The sequence below is a fragment of the Setaria viridis genome, chromosome 3 (genome assembly GCF_005286985.2).
Source record: "Setaria viridis chromosome 3, Setaria_viridis_v4.0, whole genome shotgun sequence".
Lineage (NCBI taxonomy): Eukaryota > Viridiplantae > Streptophyta > Magnoliopsida > Poales > Poaceae > Setaria > Setaria viridis.
In genome coordinates, this window is record NC_048265.2 from 16,216,855 (window position 1) to 16,244,679 (window position 27,825).

The window sequence follows — 27,825 nt, forward strand, 5'->3', positions numbered from 1 at the left end:
TATTAAATTTCACAGCTAATACCAAATTATATCGGTTTTCTTCATTATGGAGCAATTATTTTCCCTTATGAATTGATTTCTTCGAATGGGATTTAGCCATCAACTAATTTTACATTTTGGGACAGGTCAAATAAAATTGGTGTCAGCATGTAGAATTGTAGATTTGCCTTGTTAAAAAAATCGAATCCGAGATTACGCTATCACGACATTCCAAACACACAGCATGCGACGTTTTAAATCTACTACACACAAATCACCGTGACCAAAAAAGAAAGAATAACGGATGTTGAAACATTCCAAAATTGCCGTTGGAACAAGGAAAAAGTACATGGTGAAACCGTGTAAGGTGTAACCCAACATAGAATACAGCTCGATCCCAACATGAAATCCATTCCAAAATTAATATTGCAAAATGGAAATAGATATACAGCGCCAACGTACAGTCGAGGCCGCTTCCATAATATGTAGCAACTGCATCATATCGAGCATGAACATGCAAAGAGTACGTAGCATGCAAGAGTACGAACGCGCGCGCCACAGGCATCACGAGCCGACGTACGCGGTACGCCACCTGTCGTCCTCCCCGCGCGAACTCAAGCTCCAATCGCATCTGAACCATCCGCTTGCTGCACTGCATCCTGGTCGTTCAGAAGGAAAACCCAGCTGTGAGAAGCGTGCACGGTGACCTAGCTAGACGGCGACATTCACGGCGTTGACGCTCTTGCTCCGTCCGCACCATGTGGGACCGTGGGACACGAAGGTGGGGGCCGCGTTCACGTACGTAGAGCACATCACGCGATTCACGCTGGGGTCGTTGTTACGTTGCAGCGGCGACTCGCGTGCCGCCACCTCAGCTTCCCGCCGCGGTCATTGGAGGAGGAAGGTACCGGTAGTCAGTAGAGTTTTATTTAGGCGCTTTAGTAGTAAAAAGGACTTCTCCACCGAATTTTTTTTAAACGGGCAACTTTAAAACGGTTCTACCAACGAAATCGGGGAGAAATCATAAAACAGCTTACAATAAGAGAAGGAGAAAAAAAAGTGGCTTCATCGGTTTTTCCTCCCTCTCCAAGTATTAATTGACCATAAAATTACTCATATTACCATTAAGAAACCGTTTTACTAAATATTTTTCAAAACAACTTCAACTTCACTAGAAAAATCACTCCACTAAAGAAGTTGGAGTCACTTTGACAAGAGGTGGAACTCTATCAAACGGGATCTTATTTATTCTCTTTTCTTTCCTGTGAAGGACCGAAAGAAGGAGCGATGCCGTATCCGTTAGACGACGAGAATTGGGCGGACCGCGGACTCGATGCACGTCGCCGTTTTGACGTCCACCTGGGAACGACAATGGCACGGAGGTCTCTGTTTACAGGCCAACCGACATCCGAAGCAAGCCGATCCGCAGCCTGCTCTCGCGCGCCTATTTAAGAAGCCAAGACCGAACTCACCGGCAACTCGTCAACTCGATCCGTCGCTCGTCGCTCATCATCGCGTTCTCAGAAATAATCCAAATCCGTTAGCAACCAAGCTCACTATTCGATGGACAAGGCAGAAGCAAGACAGCTCCCCCTCCCCGGTTACTCCTATGCCATGGCCACCGTGGCTTGCCAGCAGGCGAAGAAGGCTCCGGCGGAGCGCAAGGGGCCTGCCGCCGCCGGGGCCAGCTGCAACAAGGTGCCTATGGGAGCCCTCCAGCCGCCTCCTTGGAGACGGAGGGGGCAGATCAAGAAGAAGATCGTCAAGGACATCGTCGCCTCGGTGGCTAGCTTTTGTTCGTCCGACGACCGTGGTCGCGGTTGAGGCTACTAGGCAGGCATGGCCCGTGCTATCATCTATCCCAAATTAAATTTGCTTTGTTTATGTACAAGGTCCGCAGGTGGCTCGTGTGTGCTCATGTAGTGTTGTTGTCGATTGCAGGCAGTGTTGTTGTTTGATTCTACTGTGTATGTGTTTGTTTTTTGGAAAGCAGATTCTATATATGTACTTGCTGTGTATAAATCATAACTGTTAGAGTACATGGATGCATATATATGTATGTGTGCATGGTTCTGTCACATCCGATTGTTCGTGTCACGAGCTCACGCACGTACGCATCAACTAGAAGCATGCGCTTGCGGAAGCCCGTGCGTGCACGAGGAAGGTAGTGGCAGCTGGTCTTCTCCAATCAAGTATGGGCCTCGCCCGCAGCCATGGCGGGCGGCACCGGGGCCAGCATGTAGTAGATTCGTCAGCGCGGCTCGTTCCGGCGCGCGCACCGGCCTTCGCGGCCATATGATATGACTATACATACGCGGGGTTAGGTTAGTGCGCGGTATAGCAGGCAGGGGCCGAGCTCGGGCGGCCAGGCCGCCGCGGACCTCCTCGACTGCCGTATGCCAGCAGGGCCATTCGCCTGGGTGACGAGCTACTGCGGCTACGGCTGGCTGCGCGAGAGCTGCATGGCGGTGGCTTCGAGCCTTCGGCTGGATGCCGCATGAGCACACGCAAGCGCGGCAGCAATTTGGCTCAACCCGGCGCGTGTACGTGCACGCCGACGTCCACCACCGAATCGGCCACGTCCTCGTCAATACCTATATTCTAAAGGTCCTCGAATCGGCGCGGCTGAGAAACGCCCTTCTATCCTGACATATATCTCGTTCATTTTTTGACTCAAAATTAAAAAGAACTTTAGTCTCGGATCAAATTTCCACCATCGATGATCACCTCCAACAGGCCCTTTAGCCTCAGTTAGTAATATCAATCGGAATTAAAGGGGATTCTTTAGTTCCGGTTGTAACGACTAGTAAAGCTTTACTAGAAGCATAGAGGGAATCTGGTAGGACGTGCGAAACACAGCACTATTCTTTGTTCACCCAAATAAATATTTTCTAACATATATTATCATCATTTAGTGTCCTTCCGTGTATACAATGTACTACCTGCTGAGCATAGAAAAAAGACTAAATTCTGGTCAGTAATTCACAACCAAACAATCAGCATTTTTAAAGAAATTTAAACATAGCCTATCCTGATAGGTGAGTCCCATGAGACCACTGCGGTATATGCAACCTAACTAGTTCCGTCTATTGAACGTCCCCACGGACCTCACCGTCGACCAGCTCCGGCCGGATAACAAACTAACGCCCTACTCACCGCCACGTGTGCGCAGCAGGCTTGCGAGACGGCAGCACGCACACCGACAAGGGACCTCCTACGTGGATGTACGATGCCGTTATTAGAGCATGGCTAATAATTTAGCCGGATGCTGTTACCATGGTGGTAGCAGGTTCTGCACAAAAGGTCTGTATGGAGCAGCAGTGAGCTGATAATATATTAATATAGCCCTTTCATATAATGGGTAAGCTGCTATGGCTATTAAAATGATTGGATCGAAGATTTAGATAATTAGGGGATGTTTGGTTCCTTTGCTTATTTTTAACACGTATCACATCGAATATTTAGATATTAATTAGGAGTATTAAATGTAGACTATTTACAAAACTCATTACACAGACGGAAGCTAAACGACGAGACAAATCTATTAAGCCTAATTAATCCATCATTAGCAAATGTTTACTGTAGCAATACATTGTCAAATCATGGATTAATTAGGCTTAATAGATTCGTCTCGCCATTTAGCCTCCACTTATGTAATGATTTTGTAAATAGTTTACATTTAATACTCCTAATTAGTATCTAAACATTCCATACGATAGGTGCTAAAAATAAGCCAGAGTAAGCAAACCAGACCTTAAATGTCTATTCATTGGAGGGCTAAAGGCGTACGTTTTCTTCTCGGTTCCTGTGTTGCAGCTGGGCGCCCGCTCCATCCTCCCTCTCCAATTCTCTCTCCTCCACCTCACATTCTGTTGACGTGGAGAGCATTTCATCGGCTAAGCAAACATTACTACACTTCTCTTGCTCCTTCCGTCACGAAAAAATGTATTTTCTAGTTATATATCTAGACAAGTGTTTGTCCAGATACATGACCACAAATGCAGTCATTTTGAGATGCTAGGTACGTGCATACGCGAGGCAGAGCCTGTCGGGTGTCAGTAATTAGAGGCCGAAAGGGGCTACTGACTATTTTGGAGGACTGATAGGTCCCATGCCTTGACAAATATTATTTGCCATAATTTAATCTTTCAAAATAAGCCAAACGTGTGCAAACATGTTGGCTAAAATGTGGAAGTACGTTTTCATTTTTGCATACATGGTCATTGGTTGTTGCTATATAATTAATGTTATCCAATTTAAAAAAAAATTGGTTGAACATTCTCTCAACATACAAAGGCGGTAGTGTCTTGAGAAAACACTTCTTTTTTAAAAAATTGAATAGCATTAGTTATATGGCACCAACTGATGACTATGCATGTAAAATGGAATATACATTGTAGACAACATGATTGTTAAGTTTGTGAACTTCGGAGCGTGTTTATTATTTCTTTTAGAAATGTTAACAGAGGGCAGATGATCTGGATTTTCCAACACTTAAGCATCACTACCGGAAACAGTAAATTCCCCGAGTGTAAAACTTTTGCCGAGTGCTTTCTTTCGGGCACTCGACAAACATCCTTTTTGCCGAGTGTATTCAACGGGGCACTCGGCAAACATATTACACTCGGCAATAAGGTCGTTTGCCGAGTGCCATAAATACGACACTCGGCAAACTGCTCAGTGACACTCGGCAAAAGTCCGACACTCGGTAAATCAACGGCACGTGCATCGCACGTGGACCGTCCGTCACCGGACTGGGCCGGCCGTTAGTCCTTTGCCGAGTGTTGGACGCCGACACTCGGCAAAGAGGCCGTTCGCCGAGTGCCACCCGCCCACACTCGGCAAATCAAGAAGGTCGCCGAGTGCCAAGACACTCGGCAAATCAAGAGTGTTGTAATCCAAGACTGTTTGCCGAGGGAAACTTTGCCGAGTAGAGTTTGCCGAGTGTTACACTCGGCAAACCCTTTGCCGAGTGTATTTGGACCTTCGCCGAGTGCCTGGGGCACTCGGCAAAGTTACTGTTTCCGGTAGTGCATGTTGAGAAAAAACACTTTGAATAACATGTTTGCAGAGTTTCGTGAATTTTGAATTACAATTGTTGTTCGTTTGGAGGGTTGGAGATTAGGGCAGACAATTTGGTTTAATTTCAGGACTAATGAAAAGAAAAAAACATCCGAATCAGTTCCATGAAAACATCCATGGCATAGTTAACACTTGAAGTTTAGGACCATAATAATTAGAGTTCATGAACAAATACACAGCAGGAAGAGATTGGCAAAACGTAGAACTATCTAGTCACTTCTTTGAGATCGCGACCAGTTCAGACTCGCAAAGCTCTAGTAACTTGGGATGTGCTCAAGTGCTATCATTAATTGTTCCACATATCTCTAGTACTGGGAAACTACTCGACAAGGGCACCATAAATCTGTGAAATCTCATTCGACACGATCATATAGCAAAGTGATAGCACCGATGCATAGAATACATACTGATTGAATCATACTTTCTACGATAAAAGCGCCTACGATAATCAGGATGACACAAAATTAAAGGAATCATAAACCAATGTATTTGCAAGATATTCTTTAGTTTTCTAACACCGAGGCTCCGCATGCAGGAAGAATTTGCACAAGTTTGCTGGCCACACAAAAGGACTTTATTGTCGTTTTAGAACAGTCCTTAAGAAAATGAACTTAGTTTGATGTATAGCACGATAGCAACTATACTAATTAACGGATTCATGGATGTGACCCAAGGGTGAAACTGAAAGCTAGCCATGAGGGCCATTGAGGTCATCACCATTATACGATGGGTCAATAAAATGGGCGAACAGATTTTATTTTTTTCAAAAAGATTCACCAAATTTACTTGGGTTAATTGACTATTGAATAAGAGCAATGTATACTTAGAAAGTTAAGAATTTTGAAATGGCAAGACACTAGAGTTGCCATGCTTCATGATAAGTTGGGAAAATTTTAGAATTAGATATTTTGCACGGTAGGACTTTCTAGAAAATAGATAAGGATGAGGACAACTCTATAATTGTAGAAGAGTGTAGAAGGTGGACACATGACAACACCATATGAGCCAGTGGCAATTCTTTTGAGTAATAATATATTTAGAAATCCCCATCAGTTCCTTGCTGGTACCCTTCGAAAAATAATTATTATATTCTTTTGAGTACTATATTTAGAAATCCCTATCAATTCCTTATTGGTACCCTTTTTGAACACAATTAATACATTCCAAAATAACTTGGATTCTAACATCTTTGCCCTTAGCATGAACCTCCTTTCCTTTTTGGATCGACTTAACTTAATTCCAGTATCTATTCTAATATTCTTTTATTCTTCTATTTTCGATCCAACTAAGAAAAATAAAATACATAGCAGTTCCTAACTAAAAATGTGATTTCTAAAGATTTCCAATATACAGGGGAGCACCCTGCCTCGTCGCCATCCAAGTAGAAGTCATGCCAAGTATGAGTTTGGAGATGGCATAGGATATGCACTATAGAGAGTTCGAGTGACATGTCATTGAATGACATGAGTAGAGTATGCTAGAGTAGCTATATAAAAAGTTAAAGAGTTTTGTGTTATAATAGGTTATAGTGAATAAAGTGAAGCATATAGGTGTCATCTATAGGTGTCATCTATAGGTGTCATCTAGGCCTTTCGCACCTTTGTTAAGGGTGTAGTTTTGGTGATAAATGACAACCATTTACTTATGACTAACCCGTTTGTTTTGAAGCAAATCACTATTGGATATTATGTCATGAGTTAAATGGAAAGTGGCCCCTCAATTTGAATTATCAAGTGGGCAAGGAGCTATTGCGACAACGACCCCTTGTTGAACTTGTGGAATGCTTCGGCATCCGGTGGCCCAGCATAGCTCGTGACACTAATCTTTTGCATCATCACTTTAATTTTGTGCCTGTACCGCATGCTTGGATGTTCGCTTCTTGTTACCGGAGTCGCCGAGTCAACACATCCCACCTTGGCCCTTCGTGCCAGCAGCCTGATGGTCAGGGTCGTCGGCGACCTCTTCCTCGCTATAGATTGAGCCTGCAAATAATTATAAAAGAATGAAATAATTAGTAACCTAAAAATCAATCTACATTCCTTGTTGCTCTCCAACACAATCTGCATGCCTTCCAAACCATTGGGCTCTTAATTTATTAGTCATATATAGCATCCACTAATTTATTTGTGATATAACACACTCCGATGCCTCACCCTGAACTAGAAACAGCAAATTAATTAATTCCACTTACATTGATATATATTCGTAGCTTGGGTGGATATCTACAAGAGTTTGGTATCTTCGTGTCCTCACTCTTTACATTTCCGCTCTTATTTTGAGCATTTAATTCCTGTAATTTACTTGTCTTATTTGCTCTTGATCAAGTTGTGCTTTGCTTTACTTTGTTTTGCTTGTATCTTGGCTAGTGTGCTTAGTTTCTAGGTTTGAACCTTGTCAATTGGGAAAACATAAAGTGTCGAGTTCCATATAATGTTGGTCTCTTGTGTTGGTGTCAATTGAAGATCTCCTTGGAGTAGTGTGGGTACAGAGTTCAGGAAAGAAAGTGATATCAAACTAGGTACTAATGACTCAAGCTACCTAAACCCTTGATGCAACCCTATATATTTTTGACAGGGAACGATTTAATACAACACTAAACAGTAGTATGACACTATCGCTATAATTGGGTCATGTTGACTATGTAGCTAAGTTAGTAGGTGTCGGGACCCTGGGTATGCAAATACCCAAGTTCCAGTTGTGCTCACTGTACTCGTCCCATGATCAGTCCACAAGTACGCACAACAGCACCAGTATCACAACTGCACACAAAATTTGTTAGCAAAATTAAGATTTGATCAGAGCTAAAATATAATATACACCAGAAGCAAATAGAAATACACTGTACTTGTCCCATGATCAGTCCGCAAGTATGCACAACAGCACCAGTATCACAACTGCACACAAAATTTGTTAGCAAAATTAAGATTTGATCAGAGCTAAAATATAATCTACACCAGAAGCAAATAGAAATATAGGACTTCCATCCTACAGTAGTGTGCCTCACCAACCCACAGGCAACTGACTGGGAGTTAGTCCTAGGAAGAACCAACGTCGAAAAACCCATATCCTTTGGCAGCGAAATGAACAGAGACGGCTCTTCTTCAAACTTTGGATTTTTAATTTAAGCAACAAGGGTGAGTACAATTTGTTGGAGGTATGCCCTAGAGGCAATCATAGAGATGATGATATGTATCCATGATTTGTATATTGTGTTCATTGAATATCCATTAAAGGCTACTTGAATTGATTTGCAATTATGTGAATTGTATGTGAAACTCTTTACTTGTATGGTTATTCTAAAGTTGTCCCTAGTCGGAGTTCATGTGAGGACACACATGAATATTAGACTAGCACATGTATTAGTTGATGACTATGTTTCACAAGTCATGGACATGGAGATGTTGAACTAATAGTGTGGACACATGTGGAGACATGTGCTAGGACTGACCCAACACGAGAAGTAGTTCTCTCTTTAAACAACATATACGCTTTGTCCTTAGACCTGAGATTGTCGCATGTATTCTAGATGTGGATCGACCTACTTAGGGGCTATCAAACGCTACGCCGTAACAGGGTAGTTATAAAGGTAGCTTTCGGGTTTGTCAAGAAGCATGCTATGAGACATGGTCAATCAAGATGGGATTTGCCCCTCTCTGATTGAGAGTGATATCTCTGGGCCCCTCGAGTGATCGGATCCGAAAATGCATGGTCATGCTACGTACGGTTAAGAGTTGACCTACAAAGGGATTCCGAATCACAGGATCGAGAAAGAGCGGTCGGCTTGAAGCTAGACCAAATATCGTGAGGCAAAAGGAATAGCATGTATATTATGTTGTGATGGTTCGTCTGATATGATCTTCGTGTGCGTATAGGAGTTGGCACGTCTTGCTAGAGGCCGCTACCGACTATTGGGCCGAGTAGGATTACTCGGGCCATGTCTATACGTAACCGAACCCATAGGGTCACACACTTAAGGGGCTGGAAGCCCAATTCGGATCTGATCCGAGTTGGATTAGGTTTAGAAGTACTAATGGGCCTCGGACCCAGAGGCCCGTCAGGAACCTCTATAAATAGAGGGGTGGGGGCGCCCTAGGGTTTACACCTTTTTGGCGAAACACACCTGCCGCGCCTCCCACGCCCTCGCCTGTTGCAACTCGCGGATCTAACAGTCCGGCTTGCGACGCTTCCTCCCTGCACGTGTGGATACATTGGAGGTGTTGCGCCTGCAGCACTTGGACGAGCCGCCGACGAGCCACGACGAGCCGACGACGAGCCGCGGCACGGGAGGCGATCTTGCTGCACGTGGACGAGCTGCTGGACGTTGATGTGATCGACTACGTACGACTACGTGATTGTCTTCACTGCATCGACGCATATCTACATCTTCCGCACCAGTAGTGCGTCGAGTGGTAATCCCGTGATCCTTATACGGCAGTTCTTCCTGGTTTTACGCGGTAGAAATTTTGATTTGCGCTAGTGTAGCCTACCTCGTATCCCAACACAATTTTGTACTCGCAAGACTTCGAGTGTATAGAAAAAATCCTATTAAATATGCAAGGTAATCAAGGAGGGCTGACAAGTCATTTTACGCATATTTTATAAATTAGTTTGATATGTTTAAAATAGACTAACATTACCAATCATGACCCACCATTTCCCATACCACGTTGGGTCCATAGACCAACTATATCGGTCCAAAACATTTGAATGATACCATTCAAGCCCATTCCTGGTTTTCAAAACAAAGCTCTATAACCGGCGACCAGTCCAAGTTGCTCATGACCATGAGCACGGCTATTCGAATAGTTTTTAACACTTTGCAGAGTTTGTACACTTTACCCACACGACATGCTCCACTTTGATGCCTTCGCGAATTGACACATTTCTGAGATGTGCCGGCAAGCGAGCATGACAAAGCTGTTACATCAGTCGGATCCAACATAATGCTACACGACAAACTATAGGAGCGCCTCCGTACATCTACCCGGGTTAGCTACCTCAACATTGACAAATCATCTCATGCACTCGGGTGGTAACATCACCTCGGGGCCAACTGACTTAGTAAGCTAAGGAGGTACACATTAAGCACATGTGGTTGTACTATAACACTTCGACTAGAAGATGCTAATTTTCGATCCTTAATTTGACACTGTGAGAATCCCTAAAATGCGCTGGAAACGCATATAGGACCAAGTCATATCCACCATTGATTTTATCATCCATCTTTCTTTATCCTCGTATCATCATGACCTCTAGACCACATTATCACCCGCGTCTACCATAGAGTTTTTACTTTTAGTAAATCATCCCTCCCAAGTGATGCTATTTAAGCAACCACATATATATGCTAAGCCAAAGCATATGACACCGAACTGAACGAATAACCCATAACCTTATGGCAACAAGGTATAAAAGGTTTAAAATAACAAGGCAGGTATATGGATTAAAGTAGGACGTGTCTACCCGACAAAAAATGACATTTAGACTCATATAATCATCATCGCATGCATATAAATCACAGGCTTAGGCATTTAAATAGGAGCAAAGATGATCAAGGGGGTTCTAGCCTTGTTGCTAATCATTCATGTTCTCGAGTATTAGCTCAAAGTCTCGCTCGGTGTCTGGCGCAGCTACGAGTGTCTTGTCGTGTACTCGAATCAAATGAACGAAAGCACATGCAAAAGAGCCAAATAAACAACAATGAACAACCAAATAAACACCATAAGATGATAGAGCATGATTTTAGAAAATTTTAGGAAAAAGAGTCACTCGATTTGGAGTTAAAATGAGGAAGTTATGCGTGTTTGAAGTTTTAAATCCAGATTAATAGATGAAAACTACTATAAACACATTAATTCACAAATGGCATGTAATTCATTCAGAAAAACATGGATAAAATTTTTAAGAGTTTCTATACATAAAAACTAGTCTTAAAGAAGCGGTTTAATCATTCTATTATTTTTCTACTAATTACTATGCAATTAGTCAGATTTAGCCGGCAAACAAAAGATAGTTTGAAAACAGTATAAAAACTACTTATTTCACCTATTCAAGTTATAGATCTGAAGCATACACAGAATATGGAAGCTAACAAAATTGGTTTCATAATTTTTGGAGCAACTTACAATTTATTAGGCATTAAACAAGTCTAGTACACGATAAATTATAGAACCAAAACAACAACAATGACATGCTCAAAGTCATTTTTATATGAAACTTCACCTCACCAGAACAGTAACAAAATTTAGTTTGTATTTTTATCATTTTTCTATGATTTTATATACATTTCTAAAGATCACAGCCGAAACAAAAGATCAAGAACAAACTGTTGACACCAAAACCCTGTGTTGACACCGGATTTTGACCAATCCTATAAATTCGGAGTACAAGATAATTGGAGTCACGTACAGCAATAAGAAGCTAGCATGCGTGCACATGGGCACAGAGTCCAAATCGGCTTCATTGGATTGATCGGCAAGAAGAGGCAAGGATGATATAAAAGAAAGGCCAGCACGTATGGATAAAAATGATTAGAATTTACAACATGGATTCTGGTGCACTTTGCATGCCATGCGTGGGAGGCTTCCAGAATAATTATACATGCGGCCGATCTATGCATGTACGGGAGGTTGTTTCATAGAATAAAATATTTTAGAGATAGAGTTGAGTTAGTTAGAGATAGAGTTTTTTATTAGAAAAGATTGTGCACGTGACTTGCCTTGTGCGTGGTTAGATGCCAATTATGTAACGTCCGCCCTATAAATATAAAGGGACGTGGCCATTGTAAATCATCATCAGACGATCAATATACAACACATTTATCTTTTATTTACCTTTTCGGCTTCACGCCATTGCATTAGTAGTAGGAGTAATGTAGCTTCTCGACGAGTTCCTTCTAGGAAGCTGGGCTGCATCGACCTCGATCTCCGGCGAGCTGCAAAGTTCCGTCACCAGGTGTTCTAGGCTTTAACCACCGGGCGCATCGCTGTGGTTTCGTCTAGTTTCATCTACCAGTTATCGAATATCTTGGATCTTCGACTTACGGCGCATCGCTTCTGTCTTGATCTACAGTATTCACCAGTTATCCAGCCTTGATTAAGTTTGCATCGGCTGATATTTATCTGTTCTATCGTCTTGCCGTTCAGTTTGCTTTAATTAGCTTTAGATCGGTTCATTATAGATGACAGATCGCTTAATAGTCTGTTGCATCTTAATCTTGGTTACCCCTTCGAGTGCTGTTGGGATTAAGTTTCGTTATGATTGGATTCATCGGCTGGTGGGGTTCAGATTAACATCCTGCTAAATACTTCTAGACTGCAACTACCGGACGCATCGCTGTGGTTTCATCTAGAGATATTGGTGGAGAGTTTAGTTTAGATCTCATCGGTTTGTGGCTCTAGCTATGGTGGAGCGGCAGCTCAATAGCATCCTGTTTTCTATCGACCGCCTGGCCGATGGTTATTGTAAATTATATTAAATCGGCTGGATGGCCGATGAATCACTCACATTCATCAAGGCACTGGAATCGGCTTCACAGCTAATATATTTGTCATGATTTATTTTGTTGCACCATTATTGCTACTGTGCCAAGATTATATCGGCCTGATCGGCCGGTTGCCTCGGACTTCACAACGACTATCATCTCCTTGCCAGTTGAATGGTCAAACTGACTGGCACGCCCGTGTACACCATGCGCGCCAATTTGGATTCTGCACTGGAGTTAAGCAGATCTCCCAGGTCCTCATGTGCTGATGCAGGGTCCACCACCGTCGGGATTTTGCGTCAACACAAACTAACTTCGCATCGAGGCCCTTAGAAACTTTCTTTCTTAACAGATATATCCTTTCCTTCACAAATCAATCCTCATTTCTTGCACTTAAGACCCTGGATAAACTTTAACTAATCACATAAACCCTGATCTTTTACCCATAACCCCCGACAGCTTCTTTCTTTCTCGCGAAACCGCCCCTCCCCTCTCCTTCTTCCTCCAAACCGCCCGCGCCCCACAGCGAACGCCAGAGCGCGGTGGCCTCAACTTCCACCCCAAAAACTACCCCAGGACAGTCTCTAGGATCTATCTCACCTTCTTCCCTACTCTTCTCCCCGAAACCCTAGCTGCATCCTACCCCATGGCTAACGGCGTCACTCCGACGATGGCGTACTCGGGAACAAGCGTGGCAACAGGGCTAAAATAGCAAAAGGGAGCGAGCATGAGGGCCAGGGGCTCACCTTGGCTCGGTTTGAGCGGTTGGTTGGCGAAGAGGAGGGCCGGAGGGTAGGGTTCGACGGTGAGATGGAGCTCGGGCCATGGCGGCCACGGGATTTGAAATCCTGGGCACCCTGGCTGCCACGGCGTGAAGGGGGTTGGGTCATGGAGGGAGCTGGGGAGGTGAGGGAGTTCCGGTGGCGGCGATTTGGAAGTGGCGGCCGGAGGTGTGAGGATTTTGGTGGCGGGTTGGAGAGCTCACTTGGTTCCTTGGCTCAGGCAGAGGAAGAAGATGGATAGAAAGAGAGGGAGATAGAGCAAGGAGGCATGCTGCTTGCTGCTGTGCTGCTTTGGTGAAGTAGAAGAGCAGTGGGGAGAGAATGGGCTACTGCTAGCTGTGCTACTTGCGCTGCCGACAAAGAGAGAAGTGTTAGATTGATCTCCTCTCAATGGGCCCAACAGCCCATTGAGCCCTTGACTCGTGCCCTAATCGGGGGCGCCCACCCTAGCATTGGGTGGTAGGCCCATATCACCTGCGCTATAAAAAGAGGAGTGGGGGCCAGGGCACACAGTACGAGGTTCACCGCACCACCATCCACCCCATCGACAAAACCCTAGACCGACCGATCACGGGGGCGCAGCGATGACGGGAAGCACCACCACCGCTACGCCGGCGACACGACACGGGACTGCACGTCGCTGCCTAGCGCAGAGCTCCACCGACCGAACCACGGCACTGCGCGTCGCTACCTAGTGCAGATCTTCACCGACAGAACCAGCGATAGCCAGCGGCTCTGCCGCTTCCACCCCTAGGGGTGAAGGTACCCCATCTATCTCTCTCTCTCTCTCTCTCTCTCTCTCTCTCTCGGTTAACACTGAAACCCCATGAACTCAATGTTTACCCATAATCCTGACTAGTTCTACATCTAGAGATCCTAGGTTTAATCCTAACAATAGTATCAGTCGCCTATCTGGAAGTAGATCTTAGATCGGGAAGAAGATGAAAAATCGAAAAGAAAAGGGAAAAGTAAAACCCTAACCCTAACCCTAGATCTAAAGAAAAGACGGACGCGGAGAGGGTTACCTGCCGCCGTCCTCACCACCGCACGTCCACCGACGGCGAGCAGAAAAGGCCGGCCGAGCCACGGGCTCACTGGAAAAGACCAGCCGAGCCGCGCACTCGCCGAGCAGCGCGACCGCCGCGCGTGGGCGCAATAGCACCACCGCAGGATCGCTCGACGGCGGCGGGCTCACCCTCGGGTGAATGCGCGCGCCGGCGAGGGGACCCGCGGCAGAGCTGACCCTCCTCCACGGCCGCCATGGCTATCTCACTGGATCTCGTTGAGGCTCGGAGGGAGAGGGGGAGGGGAAAGCAAGAAAGAAGAGAGGGGGGAGGTACCGCGGCCATGCGCCAGCGGGGCCATCCCTCAACCACTGGCGGCGGACCCCACCGGGCACAAAAGAGATGACCCCGCCGTCGCCGCCACGGTGTGAGTTCACGGGGGAGGGACACGAAAATGGCTAGGGTTCGGGAGGCGCCGGAGCAAACGGCGGTTTTGATCCGCCGATAACACCGTGCAGCCGTCCAATCAGACGGACGGACGAGATTGTCCGAGCTAGATAAGGCCCAGGCGGGAGGAGGTGCCAGGCCGCTTCGGTGGCCCAAGCCCAAGTTGTGGCCTGCGAGCGAACGAGCCAAGCCTCTATGCCGACATGGGCCGGAGCGCATAGCGGCTGCTAGGCCAAAGGCCAACAGGCCGAGCTCAATAGCGGGCTGGGCGAGTCAACCAGAGCACGGGCAGTGCGCAGGACAGGCCGTTTGGGCTGGTTTTTTGCTGTTGGGCTGAAAAGATGAAAAATGCACAGTAATGTTTCATGAATTTGATTTTTCTATGTTCAGAGGAATTTTTTGATGAATTTTGTATAGTTTTTTACCTCTATCCAAATTTGAACCAACGGGATAATTTGTCATAGAGATGAATAAATTTTTTTTAAGTATTTTTGCCTCTGAAAATAGAATTATTTGAAAGTTTCCGTTGCAAAATGTCTAAAGTGTTGCTCTTTAAATTTAATTTGAACCAACGAAACAATTAAATTTTAGAGCATGCTAAAGTTAATTTTTTCTTAGAGATTGATTATGATCCTGTTATTTTCTAACCAACGTTGTTAATAACTGTATCATGATTAAAAAGATTACATGCTTTTATTTCTATTTCTGCCCAACGGTGATGTAGCTTTAAATTGCATAAACACTTGCATATTTTATTTTTTGACCAAAACTAGAAATAAATCATGCAATTGTTGTAATGATCTCACCTTGAATTGTAACTTTCAGGAGGATTCAACTTAATGGCTTGTCTCAAAGAGATACCTACTCTGAGAGGAGACAACCACACACAATGGAGGAAAAGGATTGATCTTGCCTTTGTTTGTGGAGAGGTTGACTGGGTGGTTAGCATACCACAGCCAAAACCTCCAGAACCACCAGTGAGGGTTGAAAGTGATACTGATGCTGCATGGCAGGAAAAGGTGAGGGATTATGCTCCTCTAGAGTTGGCATATACTCTCGAAAACAAACAGTGGACCACTGCCAACAAAACGTGTATGGCCTTGGTAAAGAACACGATTGAGCCTGCCATTTTGGGCTCGATCACAGAGTGTGTCTTCGTTGTAGAGTACCTTGACAAAATAAAGAATCAGTTTACTAGTTCTTCAAAGACATTTGCTACCCAGTTGTTTAATCAGCTGGCCACAGAAAGGTACTCTGGAGGAGGAACTGGCATAAGAAAGCACATCCTCAGGATGTACAATCTGGCAGCAGTTGAAGCCAATGGATCTTGAGCTCAAACCTGGGCACATTATTCATCTGGTTTTTGCTTCCCTACCAAAAGAATTTGATACTTTTGTTGTTAACTACAACATGCAACCAGAATAGTGGGATATGGAAAAGATGATAGCCATGTGCGTGCAGGAAGAGGACAGAATCAGATCTTCACATGGTGGTTCTTTGCACTATGTGAAGGATAACAAGAAAAAGAATACACATGCTAGCTCCTCTTCCAAGTCACGTGGAAAGGCTCCCATGCAGCAACAACATCAAAAGCCCTTCACAATTGACAAAGATCAGTGCCTCCACTGCAAGAAACGGGGGCATTACAAGAAAGATTGCCTCAATTGGTTGAAGTCCATAATGGCAAAGAAAGGTGAGAATATTATCTCATTTATAAATGAATCCTTGTATACGCAGTATTCGAAATCTACTTGGTGGATTGACTCAGGTGCAACTGTTCATGTTGCAAATCCTTTACAGGGATTTCCGTTCGACGAGGACTACGCAAAAAAGCGAAAGACGCATTGAAGTTGCAAATGGAGTCCAAGCAGATGTTGAAGCTGTTGGCGATGTCTCTCTAGAGCTAGTTGATGGTTTCACACTTCTGCTTAAAGATGTTCTTTATGTTCCTTCATTACACAGAAACTTGATTAGTATTTCATGTTTGGGTAAAGATGGTTATGAATGTAATTTTGAACATTGCAAGTGTGCCATTTGGTTTGATAATGCATGTGTTGGCGTCGCTACCCTTCACAATGAGCTTTATTTATTATCGCTGCGTGAAAAAGTAAATTTTGTGCGTGATGTGAATCAGAATGTATCCTTGCCAAAGAAAGAGACAAACAAAAGAAAGAGAACTCATGATATATCATCGAAATTATGGCACTATCGCTTAGGCCATATTTCAAGGGGAAGAATAGAAAGACTAGTTAAGAATGAAATTCTTCCTCAACTAGAGTTCTCAGACTTAGAACAATGCGTAGATTGCATTAAAGGAAAGTATGTAAAGCAAATTAAAAAGGCACAAAACGTAGCACAAGAGTTTTAGAGATAATCCACACTGATATTTGTGGACCATTTCCTGTGAAAAGCGTGGATGGCTATGACTCATTCATAACATTCACAGACGATTACTCTCGTTATGGTTACATTTATCCAATTAAAGAAAGATCGGAAGCGTTGGATAAATTTAAGATATTTAAAGCTGAAGTTGAAAATCAGCATGACAAAATAATTAAAATAGTAAATCCGACCGTGGGGGGAGTAATATGGTCGGCATACCCCATTTGGCCAAGTTCCTGGACCTTTTGCAAGGTTCTTGCACGAAAAGGGTGTAGTAACCCAGTATTCGATGCCGGGCGAGCCTCAGCAAAATGGAGTAGCTGAAAGGTGTAACCGTACACTGATGGATATGGTGCGCAACATGATGAGTTATTCCACTTTGCCATTGGGATTGTGGATGGAGGCATTAAAAACTGCCATTTACATTCTCAATAGAGTACCAAGTCGGTGCCCAAAACACCGTATGAACTCTGGACAGGAAGAGTACCCTCACTAAACCACCTGCGTGTGTGGGGGAGCCCAGCTGAGGCCAAAGTATTTAACCCAAACATTGGGAAGCTAGATCCCAAAACAGTAAGCTGCCACTTCACTGGCTATCCTGAAAAATCAAAAGGTTTTCATTTCTACTGCCCAGACAGATATACAAAATTTATAGAAATGAGACACGCTATTTTCTTAGAGGATGAATTGATGAGGGGGAGCATGGTAGCTCGAGAGATTGATCTTGAGGAGAAGCAGGTGTGTGCACCCACTCCGATGATTCAGGAGCCATTTTTCTCACTACCTGTTGTTCCTGCACCGACAGTTCCTGAGATTGCGGTGCAAGCACCTGCTGTGATTCCACCCATGGAAACGATGAGTGAAATTTTGGAACCTGTCCTTCAGGAGCCAATTGAACCCATTGTTGCACATGAGGAAGAGTTGCAGCAGCCACCTCAAGGTGATGTGCCACAAGCTGAGGTACAGAATGTGCCCACAAATGAGGGGCCTAGAAGGTCTCAAAGAGTTAGAAGATCACCTATTCCTAGCGATTATAAAGTTTATAATATAGAAGAAGTTCATATGGAAGGTGATCCCATTTCATATGAAGAAGTCGTGAGAAGCGCTCACTCATCAAAGTGGCTAGAGGTCATGGAAGATGAGATGAAATTGATGAGTTCCAACGAAGTTTGGGAACTTGAAGAAATTCCTAAAGGAGCCAAAACAGTAGGCTGTAAATAGGTCTACAAGACTAAATGTGACTCCAAAGGGAATATAGAAAGGTTTAAGGTGCGACTTGTGGCAAAAGGCTTTACACAAAACTTTCTCACCTGTCTCATGTAAAGATTCCTTCAGAATCATAATGGTATTAGCAGCACATTTTGATTTAGAATTACATCAGATGGATGTAAAGATGGCATTTCTAAATGGGGATTTAGAAGAAAATGTCTACATGAAACAACCCAAGGGTTTTATTATGGAAGGATAAGAGAATATGGGATGTCGTCTAAAGAAATTCATTTATGGATTAAAGCAAGCCTCTAGACAGTGGTATCTAAAGTTTAATGATACGATTAAGAAATTTGGGTTTCAAGAGAACATAGAGGACAATTGCGTCTATGCGAAGTTCAAAAATGGGAAATACATTTTCCTAATTCTGTATGTGGATGATATCTTGCTTGCGAGCAGTGATATCAGTCTACTACCAGAGACAAAGAAGTTTTTGTCCTCAAACTTCGATATGAAAGATCTCGGTGAAGCATCATATGTTTTGGGCATAGAAATTCACCGAGATAGAAGGAATGGGGTTTTAGGATTATCGCAAAAGGCATATTTAGAAAAGATTCTAAAGAAGTATAATATGCATGCGAGTAAAGCCACACCTGCTCCTATAGTCAAGGGCGACAGTTTTGGGAATTTCCAATGTCCCAGGAACCAATACGAGCTCGAACAAATGAAAGTGGTTCCATATGCTTCAGCTGTCGGAAGCCTACAGTATGCTCAAGTATGCACTCGCCCTGACTTAGCTTTTGTCACCGGGGTACTTGGAAGATATCAAAGTAATCCAAGTATAGAGCACTGGAAGATGGTGAAGAAAGCATTGTGTTACGCACAAGGCACAAAAGACCTCATGCTTACGTATAGAAGATCTGATTCCCTAGAGATAAAAGTATATTCAGATGCAGACTTTGCAGGAGACAGAGATGATAGAAAATCCACATCTGGTTACGTGTTAACTCTCACAGGAGAAGCTATTTCGTGGAGAAGCTCCAAACAGAAAGTAACTGTGTCATCTACGATGCATGCAGAGTTTATAGCATGTCATGAGGCTACAAGGCAGGCGATGTGGTTAAAGAAATTTATACCCGGATTGAGAGTGGTTGATTGTATTCACAGACCACTAAAGATGTACTGCGATAATGAGCCAGCAGTATTCTATGCTCACAACAATAAATCAAGCAATGCTTTCAAAACCATTGAAATAAAGTTTTATGTTGTGAAAGATAAAATCCAGGATCGCACTATAAGTCTCGAGCATATAAGAACAAAGAGCATGCTTGCGGATCCGCCTACGAAAGGCTTACCACCCAATGTGTTCAGAGAACACTTAGCTAGCATGGGTTTAAGGGAAAGCCTATGATTCCGGGATTATAAAGGGCCCAAAAGAAATAGAATTATTTCAAAATAGAGAGGTGTGTCGTAGCTGTTGATTTCATCGGCGATTGAGCTGTGATGATGAGGCATGCTCTACACATTAATCTATGATGGAACGAATAAAACGAAAAGTATAAGGTTAAAAGTATATGATGAGATCAAGGGGGAGCATGTTAGATTGATCTCCTCTCTAATGGGCCCAACAGCCCATTGAGCCCTTGACTCGCGCCCTGATCGGGGGCGCCCACCCTAGCATTGGGTGGTGGGCCCCTGCCACCTGCACTATAAAAATAGAGGTGGGGGCCGGGGCGCACGGTACAAGGTTCACTGCGCCGCCATCCACCACACCGACAAAACCCTAGACCGACCGATCACGGGGGCGCAGCAGTGATAGGAAGCACCACCACCGCTATGCCAACAACACGACACGGGACTGCGCGTCGCTACCTAGCGCAGAGCTCCACCGACCGAACCACGGCACTGCGCGTCGCTGCCTAGTGTAGATCTTCACCGACAGAACTAGCGATGGCTAGCGGCTCTGCCGCTTCCACCCCTAGGGGTGAAGGTACCCCATCTCTCTCTCTCTCGGTTAACACTGGAACCCCATGAACTCAATGTTTACCCGTAATCCCGACTAGTTCTACATCTAGAGATCCTAGGTTTAATGCTAAGAAGAGCTAAGAGATGACGTAGGTGGCGTGCTTCGCGTGCGCGTGCTGTGCGTGCGTGAGTTGGGGCTCACAGGGCTTGGCGCACAGGGGCAGCGAGGATGGGTGGAGCTGTTGCGCGGGGGTGACAAGGTGGGCGGAGCAGCGGCGGCCGAAGACGTTGGCGCGATCGTACGCCGGTGGCGTGGGAAGGAAGCAGCGGGCGGTGCGGAAGAGATGGGGAAGACGGCGTCGGTGCTGCTGACGCACAGGCCCGGGCGACCAGATGAGGTGGGCGGAGGAGAAGGCCGTTGAACCGTCGCGGGCCGGCCCAAGGGGAAAAAGAAAGGTCATCGGCCTGAGCGGGAAGGAGAAGGAAGAAATGGGCCGGCTCTGATTCGGCCTAGGTAGAGTTGATTCGGCCTAGGTAGAGTTTAGGAATTTGAAAAAGATTTCTCTTTTGTTTATTTCGTGGAATTCAAACTAGATTTTGAATCCAAAGCAAACTTGTCCCACAATTTCTGAGAAATTCACCAAAAATGATTTAGTGTCTCGGAACTCTTGTATAGAAGTTTGAAGATTTATTGACTAGTATTTTAGCACAATATTTTCTTGCTTTATTTAAGTCATTTCATTTTTTTTAAATGCATCTTTTGCAAGATAAAACCAAGAACTCAAACCAAAATTTTTATTCAATCATTTTAGGTCAATTTTTGATATATTTTTTTGTAATACCATTTTCTTTCATGACCTTTTAAATATGCTCAAGCCTCAGGGTTATTAATGCATAAAACATGAGAAGAACCAAATAAAAGCCAAGGCAAGTTTTATTTATTTATTTATCTTGATTTTATTTCTGTTTGAATTTTGGGCTGTTACAGTAGGTATCATCACCCGATATCCTGATCCTATGGTTTAATCTAACAAAGGGTCAATCACAGAAATTAATGATACACAAAATAGTACAAATTTTGTAAAGCAAAACTCCGATCCATACCAATCTGCAAGTTTATTTTAGGATAAACATTTAAGGATGGTCAAGTATTATTTGTCGCATTTTGTAAGTAATTAGATAACACAGGATATGAATCATCACCAAGGAGAAAAAAATGATATGCAGGTAGAATAGATCCAATAGTCAAAGAGTGGCCGCTGCTATAGAATGAAACAAACAAATAGCTAGAAAATACACCTTAAATAGCACCTGCTCTATCCGATGCCCCAGAATCGATATGAATTGCGCGTGAGGCACGTTTCCGTTCGCACAATGTGCTTGACGTGATCCCAGCAACTAACGTACCCCTAAACCCTAGCTTGTTCGGTTAATCCAATATCCATGGTGATTGAAAGGGATCGTATAGCAGATTAAATCCCAGACCCATGGGGTGTGGAATTAACCCCTCCCAACCCCTTCCAATTTCCATGGAGAAGGGATTAACCAAACACAATAGCAAACCCAAATTGCAACCGAATGCTACGGCAAACCCTAATCGCAGCAAATCGCCAATGCAATTCGTCCCTAAACGAATCATCAGACAAATTGCGCCAACAGATTGCAACAGAATCTCGAACACGGAAACCCCAAGTTGCAAACCCAATTCATCACCACACGAAAAAAATTAGAGAGAACATTGAACATAGAAACCTGGTAAACTCACCATGCCACTAGAAAGCTTGGCCCCTCCAGTAGCATTGCCAGCAGTGCCTGGATCCCTGCCGCCAGTGGAGCCCCTCACCCTCCCGACCGACTTCTCGATGAACTTTGCATTAGGGCCTTTCATCCCCTTGATGATGGTCGGGTTGAGCACGGCCGCGTGGGGGTTAGGGATGGAATTGGGGAGGTTGGAAGGTTAGGAGGAGGAGGAGGAGGCTGGAGGAGAAACGCGTCGCGAAACTGCAACGACAATGCAAGGGGGATGGGGTTGGGGTCAAGGCCTCAAGGGGATGGGAACTTGGGGCAAGTGGAAGGGGATAGAGAGTCCGAGAGGGAAATTTTTATCTGACTGCAACTGTTTGAGCATTGAAATAATGTAGATCATATATGCCTAGACACCACGGGTGCATTGAAATAATGTGGACCCTGTATGTCTAGACACCACGGGTTAGTAACTTCTGTACGCCATAGAATTTGCGTACTCGAGGGTTGACAGCGCCTGGATCTGGTCTACAATAATTCATTTTATAGCACATTACTCAAAGCTTACACCCTCTCTCACATTAATAAAGCATAGAGTCAGGTTCGTCGGTGATAATTCCAGCATCGGCACGTCCGCACGAAGCAAAAGCATCTTGCCGCACTGTTTGCCTATCACCTTGCGTTCTTGCCTGCCCTTCGGTTCTGGTTGTATAGGTAAAGCAGCGTCACTTGTTGCCTGGGAGTGTTCTATAGAATAATATTTGAACCAAAATCGTTGTAGAACAATTCATTTGCTGCATTAGCACTAGCTTGCGATCCAAGAGGTTAGTTAAACCGCTACTGGCCGGTACTCCTACGTGGAAAGTAATAACACCACGGATCGACCGTGTCAGTCGATCGGGTCTCCCTGGAGCTAGCGCCGCAGTCGCCGTCCGTGCGCCGCACGGGTGCCTCCGTCCTGTCCGCTCGCAACATGAACCGAATACTTGGCGCGCGCGGCTGCCGCCGCTTGCGTGCCCACACGCATCCCTTCGCGCGCACCAGTGCGCCACTTTAATTTGGAGATGACGTGCGGCAGTGGCTCGCACGGCTAGCGCTGACATCATCCTGGTGAGGTCACGCGAACGACGCAAGCACGCACGTACGCTGCGCCAGATGCTCGAGACGGTTCCTGGTCGATCCAGAAGCTAATCCTATCCAACGCACCCAGACCTGCACGTATCTTACTTAGATAATCCTTAGCCAAGAAGGAATGCAGGTGTGTGTACGCCACCGTTCTCGGGCTGCCGGCAGCTTGTACTCCTTTGTCCTAAATTTCTATTTATTTTAACTTTTCTAAATATATATTATGTCATACTGTGTATCTAAGAAAAAGTTAAAATAAATAGTAATTTGGGATGAAGGGAGTATTAGATAGAGAGCGAGAGCTATCGCTGAGCGGAACAGGCATGTCTCATGCTTATCCCCAACTCGATTCGATCGATCGATACCTGCGCGAGTACATTACAAGAATGGAAGATGGTGTGCAAATGCACTTTCCACGTTCCCATTGCTTTTACGCCCTCTTGCTACTCCTAAGTCCTAACTTGACAATTTGTCAAGAGCACGTACAAAGAGAGTCCTCAAGCCATGATCAACATAAACATCCTACATGTACATGTGTGTATGTGTGTGTATATATATATAAATGAGGAAAGAGAGCCTTGCTGTCGTCTCGTGAGACGATGGCCCCAGCCCGTGCTCCGAAATCATACCGCCGACTGTTCTCCCATTGTACACGTCGTCGACAACTAGTTCCTGATCGAGTACGGCGCACGCGTGATGCTCCGTCCCAGACTTCCAGTTCTCTCTTCTATCTTCCCAAACTTCTTCGATCCCTCAAAACTTCCGTTCATGGCAGCCATGGTCACCCACCTCCACTTCCTTACCTCCCGGACCAAGCAAAATGGATTACGCTCCTTCTGTTCTCTCTCCCTGTGCAGACAGGTTGTTTAAACTGTTGAACATGTTTGCAGGAGCAGGACTAGCAGCAGCATCAGCCATCAATGCCGTCGTCTCTACTAGTACGAGCAATGCTGCACTACCACTCAGTGGCGGAGGGAGGGGGGGCAGGGGGGGCCTGGCACCCCCTGACCCTGTCGGGCACCACCCATCAGGAGTGGACCTGGCACCCCCTGTGGCCTGGCCGGTTGGTCAAATATCAACTTCAGTCTATCACGGTGGCATGAGGAGTTGGAGTTGGAGTTGGAAGCGGCATGGGCCTGGCTCCTGGCCGCCTGGGCACTGGCCCAATTAAAAAATACACCTGCCTTTATTCCTGCCGCTAGACGCAGACGCCAATACCGAGTCGTCCAGTCGCTCCTCCGTTTGTTCTGTTCGTTCTCCTGCCGCCGCCGCCAGTCAAAAAAAAGACGAGGAATCAATCCAAGGATTCAAGGATGAGGCCAGCCATGCGCTGATGCGTAGCAGGCAGCAGCGTCTCCTGGATTTGTGGTTCGTTTGCGCAGCTTGTTTTCTCTTATCTTTATTTTTCTAGGTTATAAATCTTAGGGATTTTTTATTTATGTGTTTCATGATGCACGTACAGTCGTACAGATGATTAATATGAAGAAGAGAAAGACTATCAATAGTTTTTTTAAGCCGATTGGCTCAAGTGCTCCTGATCTAGAAGGGGAAACTCATAATGATCATGTACAAAATTCTAATAATCAGAGTAATGTTGCTGCTACCGCTGAACCAATCGAAGCCGAGGTTGCCGAGCATCCACCAGTTATTGCTACTAGATTTGAGAGAGACCCTGGTAAACGTGTTCAGATATTGGAATTGTCAGCGGATCAACAAGATGAAGCTCGAAGATTTTATATTTCAGAGGGTCCATATCAACCTGTGTTGGCAGAGTACCCACTTAGTGAATTAGCTCATCGTCGTCGATTTCAGAGTAACTGGTTCAAGCAATTTACTTGGCTAGAATATTCACCTCATACAAACCGTGCTTACTGTCTGCCATGTTTTTTATTTTCCAAGAAGCCAATTGGGAAAGTTGGATCAGATACATTCATAGTAAAGGGGTTTCAGAATTGGAAGAAAGTTAATTGCGGAAATGAATGTTCTTTTCTAAAACATATGGGAGATGCCAGCTCAGCCCACAATTATTCTGTTCGGTGTTTTAATAATCTTAAGAACACAATGGCTCAAATTGACAATGTGATTGTTAAACAAAAAGAGATAATGGTTGCAAAAGGAAGACGAAGGCTTGCGACTACGATTGATTGCATTAGGTAATAAGATCAAATTCTCATGTCTTTGTGCAGTATTTAAAGTTAACTTGCTTTCTTTATGTACTTATAGGTGGTTGACATTCCAAGGTTGTCCCTTTAGAGGCCATGATGAATCTCCAGAGTCAATAAATAGAGGTAACTTTATTGAAATGGTCAAGCTTTTGGCTTCCTATAACACGGAGGTTAATGAGGTTGTTTTGGAAAATGCTCCCAAAAATGCAAAATACACTTCACCTGATGTCCAAAAGGAAATTCTAAGCATACTTGCTCGAAAAGTGCAGAAATCAATTAGAGAAGAAATTGGCAATAGCAAATTTTGCATAATGGTTGATGAAGCTCGAGATGAGTCCAAAAAAGAGCAAATGGCGATAGTCCTCCGATTTGTCAACAAGGAAGGCCTTATAAAGGAGCGTTTCCTTGATCTGATCCATGTTAGTGATACTACAGCTTTGACACTTAAAGAGTCAATTTGTGCTGTCCTCTCAGCTAATGGCCTAAGCATACAAGATATAAGAGGTCAAGGTTACGATGGGGCCAGTAACATGAGAGGGGAGTGGAACGGATTGAAAGCTCTAATTCTCAATGAGTGCCCATATGCATATTATATTCATTGCATGGCTCATCAGCTTCAGTTGGCCCTCGTAGCAGCATCAAGGGAGGTACATGAGGTACACAATTTTTTTCAGCATGCAAATTTCATCATAAATGTTGTTAGTACTTCTCCTAAGCGCAACGATGAGTTGCTAGCAAAACAAGCAGAGGAAATTGCCCATGAAATTGAATTGGGAGAGCTTGACACAGGACGAGGGGCAAATCAGATTTCCTCCCTACAAAGGCCAGGGGACACTAGATGGAGTTCCCACTATAGGTCTATTCTAAGCTTAAAGAAGATGTTTGGTGCCACAGTTTCAGTCCTACGCAACATTGCTAATGATCGTTCAGTTTCAAAGTATTCTCGGGGAGATGCCAGTGGTGCCTTACGAATCATTGTCACATTTGATTTTGTGTTTATTCTACTCCTAATGGAAAAGATTATGAAGATCACTGATGTATTGTGCCAGACACTCCAAAAGAAGAGCATTGATATCTTAAATGCGGTGGATTCTGTTTCTACCACAAAAGTGTTGCTTGGTGAGTTGCGAGATAATGGTTGGGAACCTCTTCTTGAGGAGGTCAAATTATTTTGTGGAAAGCACGAAATTGATATTCCGGATCTGAGTAAGAAGTATGTTTTTCCCCCCAAATTATTTATTCTTTTGTTAAATTGCACTTGTTCATCAATCAATCCATATCTTCCCATTTGTAGGTATGTTGATGTGACTAAATCTCGAAACAAGAACGACAACACCACAGCCTTTCACCATTACAAAGTAGATGTGTTTAATGTTGCAATTGATCAACAGCTAGCAGAGTTAGAAGATCGATTCAGTTCTCAAGCGACAGAGCTTTTGTCCCTTTGTGCTTCTTTGGATCCTAGGCTGGACACATTCAACATAGACAATATATGCACTCTGGTAGAAAAATATTATCCTGCTGATTTCTCAAGTCAAGAAAGAGCTCAATTAGAGTGTCAGCTGCCACATTTTCAAATTGATGTATGCAACAGTCCAGAACTAAAGGAATTATCAACACTTGCTGATCTAACAAGTGGACTATTTAAAACAGGAAAATATTCATCTTATCCTATGGTGGACAGGTTATTAAGATTAGTATTAACTCTTCCAGTATCAACTGCAACCACCGAAAGATGCTTTTCAGCTATGAAACTTGCGAAGACACGTCTCAGATGTACAATGGGAGATGGATTTCTGCGAGATTGTTTGGTAATTTATATTGAGAAGGAATTGGCTGCATCAATCAGTACTGATGATATTATTACAGCATATGATCTTGCTGCTAGTCGAAGAGCTAAATTTAAATTGATAGATATGTAATTTTATTTTGGTTAAGACTTATAAAACATGCTATTATTATATCATTATATGTGACTAAAATCAGCTCACGTGGCTATCGGTTCTACATTGCTTTGTCCATTGCCCCCCCTTACTTCAAATCCTGGCTCCGCCCCTGCTACCACTGGCTTGCTATTCAAGACAGGCGGTCACTGCCGAGCTGGCACTGAGCCACTAGCAGATCACGGTAGACCACGTCGAAAGTACCACCGGGCCCACCGACCGACCACGTTGACTATCGGGGTATGCAGCTGGGCCACCCTGGGGCCACAAGATGTTGTACGCTTGTACGTATGTCCCTACTTGCCATTCACACGTGTTTCGCTCAGAAAAACCGCAGCCTCTCTTCTCTCTCCCTAGCTAGGTGGTGGGGCCCTTACGTGCCCTTTGGGCCCCATAGGTGGGTGCACCACCGGCCCCACCTCTCTGCACTTTTTCTTTGCTCTGCTCTGCTCGCGAAGCCCACTAGCCCAGCTGAGCCGACACCGAGCCTATTTAAGACCGGCGGCCACCTCGCCG

General features: G+C 44.5%; 1 pseudogene; it reads left to right on the forward strand.

Moving 5' to 3' along the window:
- The first annotated feature begins 1,593 nt into the window (after window positions 1-1,593).
- Window positions 1,594-27,288, forward strand: LOC140222174 (uncharacterized; annotated as a pseudogene).
- The last annotated feature ends 537 nt before the right edge of the window (window positions 27,289-27,825 follow it).